The sequence below is a fragment of the Sus scrofa genome, chromosome 16 (assembly GCF_054392235.1).
Source record: "Sus scrofa isolate SSC_HxYL_T2T_F1_AM1 chromosome 16, Sscrofa_HxYL_maternal_Yorkshire_Landrace_v2.0, whole genome shotgun sequence".
In the NCBI taxonomy this organism is placed as follows: Eukaryota; Metazoa; Chordata; class Mammalia; order Artiodactyla; family Suidae; genus Sus; species Sus scrofa.
In genome coordinates, this window is record NC_139398.1 from 51332251 (window position 1) to 51347512 (window position 15262).

The window sequence follows — 15262 nt, forward strand, 5'->3', positions numbered from 1 at the left end:
TCAGACTGAGCAGCGTGTTTTGACCCCCTGGGTGCACTAAAGCTTTGGGACCAACCCACAAGAAAAGACCAGAAGCTTTCCTCATTTCACCCCCTATAGCAGGAAGACAAGCGCAGCTGAAGGACAAACTTCAAGACTGGGGTGAGGCAAACACCTCAGACCACGAACTTACTTTAGCTCCTTGGCAGATTAACTTCGGGAGAAAATTCCAGCTTTGTGTTTCCTGCTTGGCCCCACTCAAATGGCAAGTTCTGCTTGGAGGCCTGAAATAGAAAACAGGAAGTCAACAGAAAGTGATTTTCCTAACTCCTCAAATGTGAATAACTGCATTTGTTATGGAAGAGAACTACCCTGAGGTGTAAACCTCCTTGGTGAAAGGAGGTCACGTGCCCATTGTGTACAAAAGACATCCTACTCGGGAAAGGAAAAAGGAAGGATCCATCTGCTTTCTTCCTTAATGAAGGAGGAAATCAGGGCTGGATTGACAGTGAAGTAAAGGCTACCAAGACTCTTCCCATCAGAATTCAACTTCCTCTAACAATAATGAAGTGTCCCACTTGGATGCCCAGACACTATTCTCTGAGCCGATTCCCCTGCAGTCACTTTTCTGCAGCTACTTCTGAAAGGGGTAGTTACTAAAATGGTTCCCCTTCCAGCTTCCTCATTACCGCTCATGGTATCAATACTTTCTTAGAGTCCCAGGTTTGAAACCAGCAAGTGGACACTCCAACTGCCACCCTGATACTTGCCCCTTTAATCAGTTTCTGTCATAACCCTCAGTTCTGAGGCAAAGTAATAATTCAGGTGGTCAATGTAGGAGCATAGGCTTCAATGCATTCTTTGATATGACTACTGACTAACATTTGTGGATTAAGGGCTCCAGGGAGTTTTCTCCCACAGGCCTTGTTTACTGTAGGAAGTGTACCTACCCCCAGATGGGCATTAATCTCTAACACTCTGTGACTCAGTTTATGGGATGATAAGGGCAAAGAAACCACGAAACTATTTCCACCCCTAAGACCCCTATTGGACAAGGACTGATATAGGTAATTGGGCAAGGCCAATGGGAGAAAACCACATCTTTCTGGACTCCATGTTGGTACCCCCCATCTTTAAAGGAAAAAGAAAACCTATAAAACAATAGAGAAGGGGGGGCTCTTCTGCCCCTCCCAGCTGTCCTAGAAGCTATTTGCTTTCCTGTAATAAAAGCTTTGCTTGCTTGCTGCCTGTGTGTTTGAAAGTTCATTCTGGGGCTGCGTGAACAAGAACTCGGATCCTGGTAACATCTTTCTGGCAACAGTTCCATTTCATTTGCATCAGGGACAAATTCAGCTAGTTCTCCTATCACAACTCAACTCTGGTTTGCCATTTTGTTACTTCCTCAGTCATCTCTGGTCTGAATCCTTAGCACCTCAGTCTTCCTGCCTCCTCTCTTTTACAAGACTGGCAGATGAATCTTTCCAGTGGACAGTCTCCTCACATTATACCCCAGCCCCAAGTCTGCCCCAGCTCCCTTACATCTACTGATCAAATCTAAATCACTCATAAGTGGGTTCGGCACATCTATCTGGCTTAGACAGCATGTTATAGCAGAAAGTGCCCAAGCCTGGTGCTAGATGGGTTGGCTAAGTCTCTATCTTAAGTGAGCTTTACCGCTACGTGGCTGTGTGAACCTGGGCAAATTAGGAAATCTCTCTGTGCTTCGGTTTCCTCATTTGTAGAATGAAGATAACTACAGCCACTGACCTAGTCATTAAGGGACTAAGTGGGATAATATATACAAAGTACTCGCAGTGGGTTCCAAAAAAAGAGTAACTAGTGCTTATGGAGCGCTTGCTACATCCCAGGCTCTGTTCTGAGTGCTGTGCATGTGTGTGGGTCTGCAAGTATGATTACAATCTTCATTCTGCAGAAGAGGAAATAGAGGCAAGAGAGAGTGAAGTTGTTAAAACCACATAATGAATCAGTAGACGAACTAGAATTTGAACACAAGCAATCTGCCTCCAGAGCCTGTACATGTAACCTCTGGCTCTCCCGCCTCCCACTGGGGCCACTTCCTCTTCCCTGCAGTTTTTACTGGCTCGATCCACATGCCCATCCCAGTCCTCCCCATCCATCCAGTCCCTCTTGAAGGATGCTGTGCTGCATTTTCTCTTCAATTTCACCTGCCGTCTTGAAAGGAGAAAGGGCTATATTTTCTCTACACTCAAAGTGTACCATCTTTCTATTCTTTTTACCTTGCCCTTACTTACACATCAGCTTGTAATGGTTCTCCACCTCTTCTTATCACTATTTCTAGAAATTGCACTGAAAAAGGGACATCCCCAAATTCCAGAATGTTCCAAAGAATCACATTATTTCCACCAACAGCCCAGCTGCCATTACCAAGCCAAATCTAAGTTCCAGTCACTTATCCAAAAAACATTTACCAAGCGTCTGTCGTGTTCATTTCGAGAGGCAGATTACATGTGCACTATTTCCAGGAGCTCACAGACTAATGAGAAGATCAGCGTTTATGTAGAAAATTTTAATAAGCTGTGATAAGTATGAAATGCATGCTGTTAATGGCATCACCATCTTTGGTTCTTTCCACTCTTGAATTTCCCAGGTCATGTCTTTCATGTAGGCTGTCACCCTGCCCCTTCCTTTTCACCTCTGGTGCCACTCCATGGTTCCTGAGCTATTGCGGTCACGTCCCACCTTATCTCACTGTCTCATTCTCCTGCACTTCAAAACCAGCCCACTTCCTGCTGCCAAAAAATCTATTTTGTCACTCTCATACTCAAAAGCCATGAAGATTAATGAGGCAAGGGCAGACTCTTGAGCCTGAACAGGCAAAGCTGTTGGGAACTTAGCCGACCTCCTATCCTGCTTTGTTTGCTCCACTCCCTTCCACATCCACATACTTCCCCTTACACATCACACCTTAGAGAGACTTCTTACAGGTCTTCAAAAATGAGTCACCTTCCTGTTCCCAAATGTTCCTTTTGTCCATTCTGTCCTCCAAATCCATCAGCTCATTTTTATATCTGAAATTCAGATGCTCCTCCAAGATTCAGGTCAAGTCACCTCCTCTATGAAGCCTTTTCTCATTCTCCCACAATGTACGATAGTTCTGTTCTCTGACTTGTTTTAGTCATGCATTTGTGTCTCCTGTAAGGCACTTTAATTCTAACTTGCAGCACTACAGTCATTGATATGTTTAATCTTATGGTCTCTGCATCTTTTTTTTTTTTTTCTTTTTTTCTTTTTAGGGCCACACCCAAGGCATATAGAAGTTCCTGGGCTAGGGGTCAAATCAGAGCTACAGCTGCCAGCCTACTTCACAGCCACAGCAATGCCAGATCTGAGCCATGTCTATGACCTACATCACAGCTCATGACAATGCGGGATCCTTAATGCACTGATCAGAGCCAGGGATTGAACCTGCATCCTCATGGATACTAGTCGGGTTTGTTACCACTGAGACACAAGGGGAACTCCTGGTCTCTGTATCTTTAGGACAGTATTTTATCTTTATCATCTTCATTCGAGCACCTAGTAGATTGCCTCAAGCTTAACACATGCTGAATAAATAATGAATATGCTCTTTATTTTTTTGTATGTGATACAGTGTGAGAAACCTCAGGAGGAACCAAGATAAAATCTGTTTTTTTTTCTTTTTTATAATTACCATCTAATCTTTTATCCAACAAATCTTGTTTTCATCCCTAGGTAATAGGCAAGTCACTGTGAATACAAAAATAAAGACGCAAAGGCCTGCACTCATAAACCCACATTCTCTGTCAGAGAGATTGACACATAACACAAAAAAAATAATAAGATACATGAAAAATCATATGAATTGCAAAGTTGTCAATTCTACCATTAGCTAGATGTGCAACCTTGGGCAAGTCACTTATTCTGTGAGGTAAGTGTTGATAAGTATAAAATGCAGAAGTTCCCTGGTGGCTCAATGGGTTAAGGATCTGATGTTGTCACTGCTGTGGCTCAGGTTTGATACCTGGGCAGGGAACTTCTGCATGCCTCAGGCATGGCCAAAAAATGAATAAATACATAAAATGCAAACTCATAGTCAGTCTATGAATTTATGATTCTAACAACTGGACGGCCTCTTTTGCTAATGGATAGCACTCCAATGTTAGTAAGTGCCAATATATTTGTGAATATTAATAATGCTAATTAATTCCAGGGAAATCAAGTAAGCATCAACTAAAGAAAGTAAAAACCAACAGCTTAAATTGATAATTAGACAATGAGAAAGTGAATTATAAATGCTTTACCAGCACCACTACATAAATAAATCATTGAAATTCAAGGTCATAAAATGCAGGGAACATATATCTGGGATCCTCCACCAATACAGGCGCAAAGGCTACTGTGAGATGCCTTCCCCTGACAGACCCCCAAAATGGGAACTAGGTCACCCTCCAAGCTTCATGATTTAAACTATTTAAAAATTAGTCCTCAGGAGTTCCTGTCGTGGCGCAGTGGTTAACGAATCCGACTAGGAACCATGAGGTTGTGGGTTCCGTCCCTGCCCTTGCTCAGTGGGTTAACGATCCGGCGTTGCCGTGAGCTGTGGTGTAGGTTACAGACGCGGCTCGGATCCTGCGTTGCTGTGGCTCTAGCGTAGGCCAGTGGCTACAGCTCCGATTCGACCCCTAGCCTGGGAACATCCATATGCTGCAGGAGCGGCCCAAGAAATAGCAAAAAAACAAAAAAAAAAATTAGTCCTCAGAATAGATATATGTTTTGTCACCTTAAAGAGTGTCAATGGCTCCCAGATAAGTAGAACCTGCCTTAAAATATGATTGAAAACACTCGTCTCTTTTTTAAAATGACCCAACACAAAGAGTGGTCATCATTCATATAACTGCAGTAAAATGAGGCCACAGAGGAAAATGCAGATAGTGCTTCCCAAGCTTTCTCTGGGTGAAAAGCAGTCTTAGCCTGCAGATTTTGAGTTTTACGCTCTTGGCCAAGGCTATTCCTTAGAGATAAATGTCCCATTTGAATCTAGCACAAAATGTAAAAGTCATTTAATGGACTTCCCTAGCTCTGATTCCGTGCTCATCAAGCCTGGTTACCAATATGTTTGCTGTAAGATCTATCTGTTGGAATAGAATATGGTGGTCAAGCTGATGAGGGTTTTTTTTTGTTTTGTTTTGTTTTTGTGCTTTTTAGGACCACACTCACAGCATATGGAGGTTCCCAGGCTACGGGTCAAATCAGAACTGTAGCTACCAGCCTACAACACAGCTCACAGCAACGCTGGATCCTTAACCCACTGAGCGAAGCCAGGGATCGAACCCACATCCTCATGGATCCTAGTTGGGTTTGTTAACTGCTGAGCCAGGAAGGGAACTCCTGGGATGGCTTTTTTAATTGCAAGTTAGTATATGTCATTCACATTGACACAACAGTCTCATTTGCTGATTAATATGAGTCCTCACCTAAGAAACATGCTCTCTCAGTGAACCCAATAAACCACGCTTCTGGGCTGAAAGCTGGAGTTTAAACTTTGGACCTTCAAAAATTCTGCTGCAAAGACATCTTGCAGAGATTCTGAAAAGACAGCAAGGTGTCCTTCTCTTTAAGACTTACTTTCCTATCACACATGCCACATAGCTTTTCTCTAAACTCTCCTAGTTGACCAGGTTTCCATTTCCTTGTGCATCGTGGAGCCTAGTCAGGAGCAATACCCTGGTGGGCATGACAGATGCTTTCCTCTGGGCTCCCACATGCTACCTCTACTGTATACTACATGGAATTGGAAATGTGGGGTGCAAGGCAGCCTCCTTTCTCTGATGTGGGCAAGGAGTTCCTTTGCTCTTCTCTGTATCCCCCACATCTGGTTCCTGGCACATCAAAGGCATTCAATAAATGCTTGTAAATGAAACAATCAGACTCATCAAGAACTTATTGAGGATTTACACATGCTAAATTTAGAACAATGAATGGTATGGTTCCTATCTTCAAGTAAAATCAATGTAAAACTAAAGACCATGATTCGGTCCTGGGATGGGTCATTAATCAATAAAAAAACAACTCAGCAACCAAGAAGTCATTTCAAAACAACAAATTCTTGGAGTTCCTATTGTGACTCAGTGGGTTAAGAATCTGACTAGTATCCATGAGGATGAGGGTTCGATCCCTGGCCTCCCTTGGTGTGACATTGCCACAAGCTGTGGTGTAGGTCGCAGATGCAGCTCAGATCCCATGTTGCTATGGCTGTGGCCTAGGCCAGCAGGTGAAGCTCTGATTTGACCCCTCGCCTGGGAACGTCAATATGTCGCAGGTGTGGCCCTAAAAAGACCAAAAAAAATTTCTCTTTTTGCATTTCTCAAACACTGGAAAAGGGATTCAGAACACAGAACAATCCATAAAACCTCCTTTTGTCATATGGTTACCTCATATCACAAAAGCTCTTTCATCCACCTCTCTACTTCTACCAAAACTCCTCCCTCAGACCTCAAACCCCACTCCTCTCTCTCCCTCTACTTTTTCCCTTGATTCTGCATCACAAAACCCCAAAAGAACTGGTCTGCTAATATCAAAACTTGCTTGAAATATAGAAAAGGAAACGAATAAGCAAAACCAGAACCATTCTTGGTAAGCAGTTGAAAGAAGCATACTTCCAAACTATTATACACTAAAAATGCTGACCTGATTATATAATGACACAATGTAAGTAGGTCAAAAGAAATAGAAAATAGTACGAGAAAAAGAAAGTGTTTAAATTTTTTACGCATCTACCATGTTTGGGAGACTTGTGACAATCACAAAGGATTTATTAAGCACTTGCTCTAAAAATTGTTTTAGATCGAATCCTGTGTCGGGGTACCCAAGACCAACCCTATACTCAAATATTCACTATAAGAACTCAAAGAACTTGGCACGTAATGGTAGTTACAGCTAAGATTTCTCAACAATGTAGTAAGGGTGCACAGCCAGATCACAGAGGAAAAAAACATGTGGACAATCTGAAGGATTCCAGCTATAGACTCCCTTAAGTTCTCTCCCTCCCACGACAGGTCACACAGAGAACACATCCTACAGCAAAAAAAAAAAAAAAAAAAAAAAAAAAAAAAGCTGTAACATCTGTGCAATAATTCAGCCTAGTGAAGTTCCTTAGAGACTCAGTTCCTGAGGAGTCTATGGGGGTGCTAGTGATGCATGGACTCTCCACTGAGCACATAAAAAAAAAAAATTCCTGGCTCCCAAAAAGGAAGCAGGTACCCAAACAGAAACTGTATTGTTTGCACAAAATTCTAGGCACAACGAACCACACTGATCAATTAATTGTTGACTGAGAGCATTCTGAGGACGGAATTCAAAGACACCAATCAAGAACCACCCTTGCAAACAGCCCTTTCAAAGAGTAGCATTCTCAGGCCTGCAGTGTTAACTCTTTTCACACAAAGACCAAATTCTTGGCCTTGAGGCAGTTGAAACATAGAGAAATAAGATTTACACATAAAAACACGAATTGTAGCTTTCCCTTCATGGCTCAGCAGTTTAACAAATCCGACTAGGCTCCATGAGGCTGTGGGTTCCATCCCCGGCCTTGCTCAGTGAGTTAAGGATCCAGTGTTGCCGGGAGCTGTGGTGTAGGTTGCACATGCGGCTCAGATCCCGCATTGCTGTGGCTGTGGTGTAGGCTGGCAGCTGCAGCTCCAATTCGACCCCTAGCCCAGGAACTTCTATATGCCTTGGGTGTGGCCCTAAAAAGAAAAAGAAAAAAAAAAAACATGCATTGCACACAGTAGCTTGGTAAATAACACTAAAGCAACATTTTTCAAAATGTCCTATAGACTACCTTTATCAGAATCACCAGGTGCTTGTCAACCCTAACGGCTACACCTCAAAGCATCCTAAGCAACAGAAGAATGGGCCATCAGCCAAAACCAAGGGCTGAGGTGAAATATAGAACTTGAATACCCATAATGAGAAATTTGAATTTTATTTCATAGCCATGGGAAACCACTGAAAGTTTTCTTTGTTCTTCACTAGCTAAAAAGACGATCAAAACAGCATCGTTTGACTACCTTGTGGAGAATATAACCTTATGCAAAATGGGATTGTTTGACTATCTTATGCAGAATATAATGGAAGGGGCAGGAATCGTAAGCCAAGAAACCAGAACTTCAAAGGGAAAGAAAATGATCACAACTAATATCTAGGCACCACTCACTAGATATTAGTTGCAGACCTGGGCCACTTCCACAGTCTAAGGAGCTGTACATGAATTTTCCTACTCCTAAAGTAGGGCTATTGTCCTCATTTTACAAATAAGCTTGTCCCACGTCACACAATGAATTCAAACCTAGAGAACATGATCCCAGAGCTGAACTTGCTGTTCAGCAGACCTGTAACAGAAAGTCAGGACAATAGAAAAGGAATGACTAGTGAGGCAGTGCACAAAGCAAGGGGCAAGAAAAAATCCAAGGTCATTCCTATACTTATATTGCCATTTTCTCCTTTTGGGCACTTTATTCTAAGTTGATGAGCAGAAAGCCATCTTTGAAAAATTGTGGATAATTGAAAGAGAGAACTAAAACCTGAAAGTATCACATTTTTTTCTGAAGGAGATAAGGGAGGTGAAGAACAAATAAGAATCAGAACTTTTTCTTGACCCAGATATCTAGTAAGAAATAAAGTGCCTTGTGGTACTTTACCCCAATTTAAAGAAAAGAGTGCTGGCATTCTTTTATTTTTAATATCTCAGAGAAATTTACACTATTAAAAATCTTTCTCCCTATTTATTTCCCTCTGACATAACACAACCCCCAAATTACTTAATAACTGAGCTACTCCGGAGAATGTCATTTCTAAGCATCTAAAATTAACACTCCATAAATTATCATCAGCCTCAGCACCAAGATAGATTTGTCCATCACTTAACTGCATAAAAAGTTGTAGAGTTGCTAGAGTCAAACACTGTCCCAGGAGCTTGAGGGGATGAAGCATGGTAATTTGCTCAATCAATAAATGCTTGGTTCTTCTTAAAAACCAGAATTAGGCACCAAGACATGACAAGCTACTGTTTCTGGGGAATTAATCCGTTGCTGGGATTGGCATTAGGCAGGAGGCTAAAGGCCATTAAAACAAGTTTAAATTAGGAGTTCCCATCGTGGCGCAGTGGTTAACGAATCCAACTAGAAACCATGAGGTTGCGGGTTCGGTCCCTGCCCTTGCTCAGTGGATGAACAATGTGGTGTTGCTGTGAGCTGTGGTGTAGGTTGCAAATGCGGCTCAGATCCAGCATTGCTGTGGCTCTGGCGTAGGCTGGTGGCTCCAGCTCCGATTCGACCCCTATCCTGGGAACCTCCATATGCCACGGGAGCGGCCCAAGAAATAGCAAAAAGACCAAAAAAAACAAAAAAAAAAAGTTTAAATTAATGTACCAAAATGACTCAGTCCTAGGATACTGATCTTATCATATTGGAAGAGATTCTAAAATCTTTATTAACCATTAACCTGACTTCCAAGGAAGCAGTCTGTATCTTTCATATTCAGAATTCCTATTAGGAAACTCGGGCACTCAGAAGAAGAGGCAAGAAAGAACAAAGAGGATCAACCTGCACAAAACCTTCAAAGCCTTCGACATTACCTGAAGGCCTGTGGAACGAACGCTGCTTTGGGGAAAATTCAATCCAATTCAGGTAAGTGGCTCAGGGATAGCTTGCTTGAGAATTCTTTTCCCCTAAGAAGTAATGCCAGTGAGAAGTTATTTGCTCATTTATTGTTACAGCATTCTGACAAGGTAGAAAAGAATGAAGGGAGACATGACCTGCCTTCCAGGAGTCTCATGAGAAAGATGGCACAGATGCAGATAAAAACAAGATGAATACACACACAGGTAAATATTTACCAGTGGTATAAAAGCATGGATTGTGGAAATTGAATGACCTCAGTTTGCAGCCTGGCTCTAGCAGTCACCATCTTAAGCAAAAGGTACAGCCTTCTCGAAGCTTCGGTCTCCCCTACTGAAAACTGAGTTAATAACACCCACCCTATAGGTTGTTGTGAAGCAAGATAAGTGAACATAGAATGCTTAGCACATAAGAGGAGTCACAAACGTTAGCTGCTATTATCATAAAAGTATCAGTTTTGTTTCTACTACTATTATTACTACTTCTACCACAGTGGGTTCTCTCATCTATATTTTGCCTCTTACCTCAAAGCTAAGGAGGCTCCCAGGCTGCATGCTGCGGTCCAGTCCAGATGCAATAATTCACCTCAGACAGGGAAGCTAGGAGGTTCGTGGTTTGTCAGAATGTCAAAGAATATTTCAGATGGAAGAGATGGCTGTAGAGGGGAGGAAGCACGGCCTGGATAAAGCAGATAAGTAAGTCTGCTCTAAATGGCTTCCTGAGCTGAGGAAAGGCACATGTTCACAGTCATATGATTTTCAGAGCTGGAAAGTGACTTACAAATCCTAAGACACTCCAAAAAAAAAAAAAAAAAAAAAAAAAAAAAAAAAAAAAAGTGCAGCTTTTGGATAGCCATAAAAACTGTATGATTTCCTCTGGCATTATTTAAAATTTTGAAATAAATTCAGTATCAAGAGGGGGAAAAAAGATGGATGCAAGGGTAACTTTGAAAACAAAGTCTTGTATTTTGATCTTGAAAGATACATGTTTCCTCCTTGGGTCATGTGGCAACAGTGTGAGCTCTGAATCTGCTTCCTCACCAGGAGATTTCCTTCTTAAGCAATGGGGAAAAACAGAGCCCTATGCAGGTTACTCTCAATTTCAAGCTTTTCTTTGCTGCTTTATTTTCAAATGTCATTGGACACCTTCACCTTGACCCTGATACACCCCATATGGGGCCAGGACGAAGGGCTGTAAGACTCTAGTAATTGCTCTTAGCCACACAACTAGCTGGTGAAGGAAGAAGCAGGAATACTGCTGATGGAGAGGAAGATTCAGAGGAGGAAACAGAAATGACAGTGGGGGCTTAGAATAACTTGCTGTGGGAAATCAAATTATATGCACAGCTACTTAGATGTGAGCAAGAAAAGGACTTCAGCCACATGATTTTTCAGGAAAAGCATTCTTACCGCTGTATACAGAGCACAATAAATTAACTATGTCAGATCTTGTATCTCGGCACCTTCTGCAACCAGAACCTATAATGAAAAATCCACAAAATATATATAAAAGTAAAATCTAGTTGTAATGTTTTCCATTTGAGGAAGTTTTTCTATTTATAATCAGTGCTTAACTCATTTTAGAAATGAAGTTGAAATGAATCCCCCCCCCCGCCCAGTTATAACAAATTTAAAGTCTCAGTAGCTAAAAAAACACATTCTGTTTTCTTTTTCTATTTTTTTTAGACAAAGTTACACACTGAGCACACAGGAGCTTGGACTCTTCTGGATGTTCCCCAAGTCAAAAGCCAAGTTTGAGTCCTGTTTCCCTCAGAGGTGGCCTCTAGCTCTGACAGCTTAAAGACATTCTGATTTCTCCACAGCCTAGATTTTCAAGTCAAGGAACAGGTGGGCAAGCATTTTCCAGAGTCTTCATATCAGAACCCTCCTTCCTTCCCAGTGCAACTGTGTGCATATTGATATAGTTAAGGACTTGTGTTCATGTTAGAGTCTCAGCAAATGTTTGGTGATGACCCTGACCTTCAAGACTCTGCCACCCTGAGCCTTCAGAGCCTTGCCCCAGAAGGACCAGAACTTTAAAAAAGCTTCCAGACTGGAGTTTATTCTGCTTTGCCACCCCCACTTACTGAAGGCTTTGCTATGGGAATACTCACAAAGGGTAACATAAACACATTCATGTTTGAGTTGCCATCTGAAACCAGAATTAAATACACTTGGAGCATTCCTTGTGCTGACCAGGCAATTGCGGTGTTTTCTCAGGAGAAAAGAAGACGGCCCTCTTCTCTTGGTGATATGAGAAACAGGCAGGCGTGTGGCCGGCTCCAAAGCTTCTGTTTAGCAAAGGCATGAGGCAGGAATCCACCAAGAAAGAAACCTGGGAGACCTGGCTGAAATGTTCGCAAGCACGCAGCTTTCTCACACTTTGCATGTTATCCTGCAGTGGAGCTCATGGTGATAATGACTAAACCCCAACATCCAAGCCACCCCCTGGCTTCCCACTGGAGACTGAATGAAGAGAGCAAAGACCAGAATGGGGAAAACTTGGAAAATGATGAAAATCTAGTATCCATGGGTCCTATCAAAGCCCTTATGGGAGTGATCCAAGCAAATTATTCCATACCCATTCTTAGTACTTTTTACCTTATTCATTTCTTATGTTGGACTTGGGGAAAAGATGAGTTACTTAATGAATAAGAGCATAAATGGCACAAAGTTCGAAAGTTATAAAAGAGAGTGAAAAGTCCTCCCTACTTTTATCTTCCACCATTCAACTACTATTGAAGTTTCCAAAGCTGCTCTATGCATATACAAGTACATAGGTACATGTATTTTTATGGAAAAGTTATATATCGCATACATAGAAAAATAGAAAGAAATGAATTTTCACTTTATTCCATGTATGTTGTTTGCTGGGACCCAATGCCAGAGTGCTTTTGTCATTTTAGCTTTATAATATGTCTTCATCAGAGCATTCATGCTTTTCACTACTATTCTGATTCAGGATTTTTCCAGGCTCTTCTTGTTGTTTATGTTTCCATATAAACTTTAGCTTCTCTAAATATGTGGTCCTTTCTTCCACTGTATCTTGGCACCAATTTTTGTTGTTTATGTGTATAAAGACTATTGATTTTTGTAGCAAGCCACCCTTCCCAATTCTTTTATTGTTAATTTGTTGCTGTGATCTTTCAGTTAATTTCCTTGTTTTCTAGGCACTGAGTCATATTTTTTCCAAATACAACTATTTTACCTCCTACTTTCCCATCTATACATTTCATATTTCTTTCTCCTTTCTATAAAGATGTCTAAGTACCTCAAAATTAATATTCCATAATGTGATGACAGTAACATCCTTGTCCTGATTGAATGGGAATGCTTCTCTTCTTTACCCATTAGGCATGAGCTGACTTTTGAAGTAAGATAAATCCATTCTTTGAAGGCAATATGAATTTAGTTCTGTTTTATGAAGTGTTTTTTTATAATCAATCATTGATTTTACTTTTATAACAAACATTTTCAGGAACCACGGACGTGAGCACCTGTGTTGTAATAGATTAGTATGGTGAATTACATTAATAGGTTTCCTAATGTTAAGCTATCCTTTTCTTCCTAAAATAAACCTTACTTGGTCATATTTTATTTTTCTTTTACTGACACACTGGATTCTGTGTGCTAATATTTTATTAAAGACTTTTGCATTGATAGTTACAAGAGACACGGGGGCTGTGGGTTTTCTTTCGTTTTATTGTGATGCTCCATGGCAGACTTTGGCACCAATGTAAACTTTACTTCATAAAAAGAAATCAGAGGTTTTTCTTCTTTTTCTAGAAATGTTTAGAAAGCAATGGAGTTATTGATTGTTTAAGGTTAAAAAGAGTTCACCTGTGAAAACACTGGCACCTGGTAGCTGGGGAGGGGGCAGCCTTTGGAAAACTTTCCTATTTTTCCAAACATAACTCATCTCTTCAGATTTTCAAACTCTTCTGGGGCCAGCCTTAGAAATACATTCTAAGGCTGCAGTTCTGAACTTCATATTCTAGAAATCACTTATTTTATCCAGGTACTTGAATTTATTTGTGTATTGTTAAGCAAATGTCTCCTATAACCTCTGCTAATTTATCTGTGATTATTTCTCTACTCTTGTTTTCTTTTTTCACCTATTTCTGCTTTCTCATTTTCAAAAATAAATGTTGCACCATTTTCCTCAATAGCCAGAAGGCGGAAGCTAACCAAGTGTCCACCAAGAGACGAATGAATAAATAAAATATGATATGTACATACAGGGAGTATTATTCAGGCATAAAAAGGAAAGAAGTTCAGACACATGCTACATTATGGATGAAATTTGAAAACATTATGCTAAGTGAAATAAACCAGACAAAAATGGACAAATATTGTATGATTCCGCTTATGTGAAACATCTAGAATAAGTCAAATGACAAACAAAAAGTAAATTTGAGGTTACCATGGGGCTGGAGAGAGGACGGGGAGTTACTGCATAATAAGCACAGAGTTTCTGTTTAGGGTGATGAAAAATAAAATTGTGATGATTGTACAATACAGAAATTTAATTATTGCTACTGAATTATACACGTTAAAATGGCAAAACTGTGCTACAAATTTTCCTCCAAGCACTGCTTCAGCAAGATTTCACAGTCTCCCATACATCATGTTTTAATTTTTGTTGTTTTCTAAATTTTCTGCAATTGCAGTTTCAAGAATTATTTAAATCATATGTTACATGATTTAACAAGTGTTCTTTAATTTCCAGGAGGTACAGAGGATTTTTCTACTTTTACTATTAATTTCTGATGCCAATTTCACAACCGTCATCAAAGAATATTGTCTATTTCTATTTGGGCGAATTTATTGCCACTTTCCTTGTGGATTATTATGTAGTTAATTTTTGTGACTGCTCTATTGATGCTTGAGAGGAAAGTATATGTTTTCAGAGTGTATAGCTTAATATATATCCAAGAGCAATCTTAACAATAGTTAAGTAGTCCATATCCTTACTTGCTTTTTCTATTGTGTCAGTAGTTAAGAGAGAAGAGTTAAAGTTTCCTGTTATTAAAGCGTTTCCATCTATCCCTGCTTCACATGACTTTGGCATCATGTTTCCCACAATTTATTCATCACATTAAGTTACATCAGGGGTTATGTCCTTTACTATTACATGCCATTTTATCTAATTGAATTCTCTTTGTTTTGAATGAAGCCATATGGTTATAGCTGCTGCTTTCTCCCTCTCCCTCTCTCGCTCCCTTTTTGTTAGTCAGCTTGGGGTACTCTAACAAAATACCATAAACTGGGCAGCTAAAACAGCAAAAATATATTTTCTCACAGTTCTGGAAGCTGGAAAATCCAAGATCAAGGTGCCAGCACAGTCAGGTTCTGGTGAGGGCTCTCTTCCTTGCTTGCGGACTGCTGCCTTCTCACTGTGTTTTCACATGGAAAAAATGAAAGCTCTTGGGCTTCTTCCTCTTCTTATAAGGGCACCAGTTATATTAGATCAGGGCCCCAACCTTGGAACCTTAATACCCCCCTTAATTGTCTCTAATATATAATCACATGGATGCGGGTGGGGTTGAGGCATCAACATGAATTTAGGTGGGGGGATACAATTCAGCCTATAGCAAAAAATTT

At 40.6% G+C, this 15262-nt stretch overlaps 1 protein-coding gene and 1 long non-coding RNA gene across 7 annotated transcripts in view; one reads left to right on the top strand and one right to left on the bottom strand.

Moving 5' to 3' along the window:
• The window catches only part of PDE4D (phosphodiesterase 4D), a 1507422-nt gene extending 1496930 nt beyond the window's left edge, over window positions 1-10492 (bottom strand). For 3 of the 6 annotated variants that reach the window (XM_021076868.2, XM_085002311.1, XM_021076867.2), the window contains exons 1-3: window positions 10184-10492; window positions 9617-9709; window positions 173-263 (exon numbers count right to left, since the gene is read on the bottom strand). The gene's annotated coding sequence lies outside the window, so the exon portion shown is untranslated. The remainder of the gene's footprint in view (window positions 1-172; window positions 264-9616; window positions 9710-10183) is intronic. The other 3 variants (XM_021076869.2, XM_085002307.1, XM_085002305.1) reach the window with 1 other exon arrangement.
• The window catches only part of LOC102166695 (uncharacterized), a 34654-nt gene extending 19952 nt beyond the window's left edge, over window positions 1-14702 (top strand). The window contains exons 2-4 of the long non-coding RNA XR_297825.4: window positions 9496-9668; window positions 9758-9865; window positions 11345-14702. This is a non-coding gene — a long non-coding RNA (uncharacterized LOC102166695). The remainder of the gene's footprint in view (window positions 1-9495; window positions 9669-9757; window positions 9866-11344) is intronic.
• The last annotated feature ends 560 nt before the right edge of the window (window positions 14703-15262 follow it).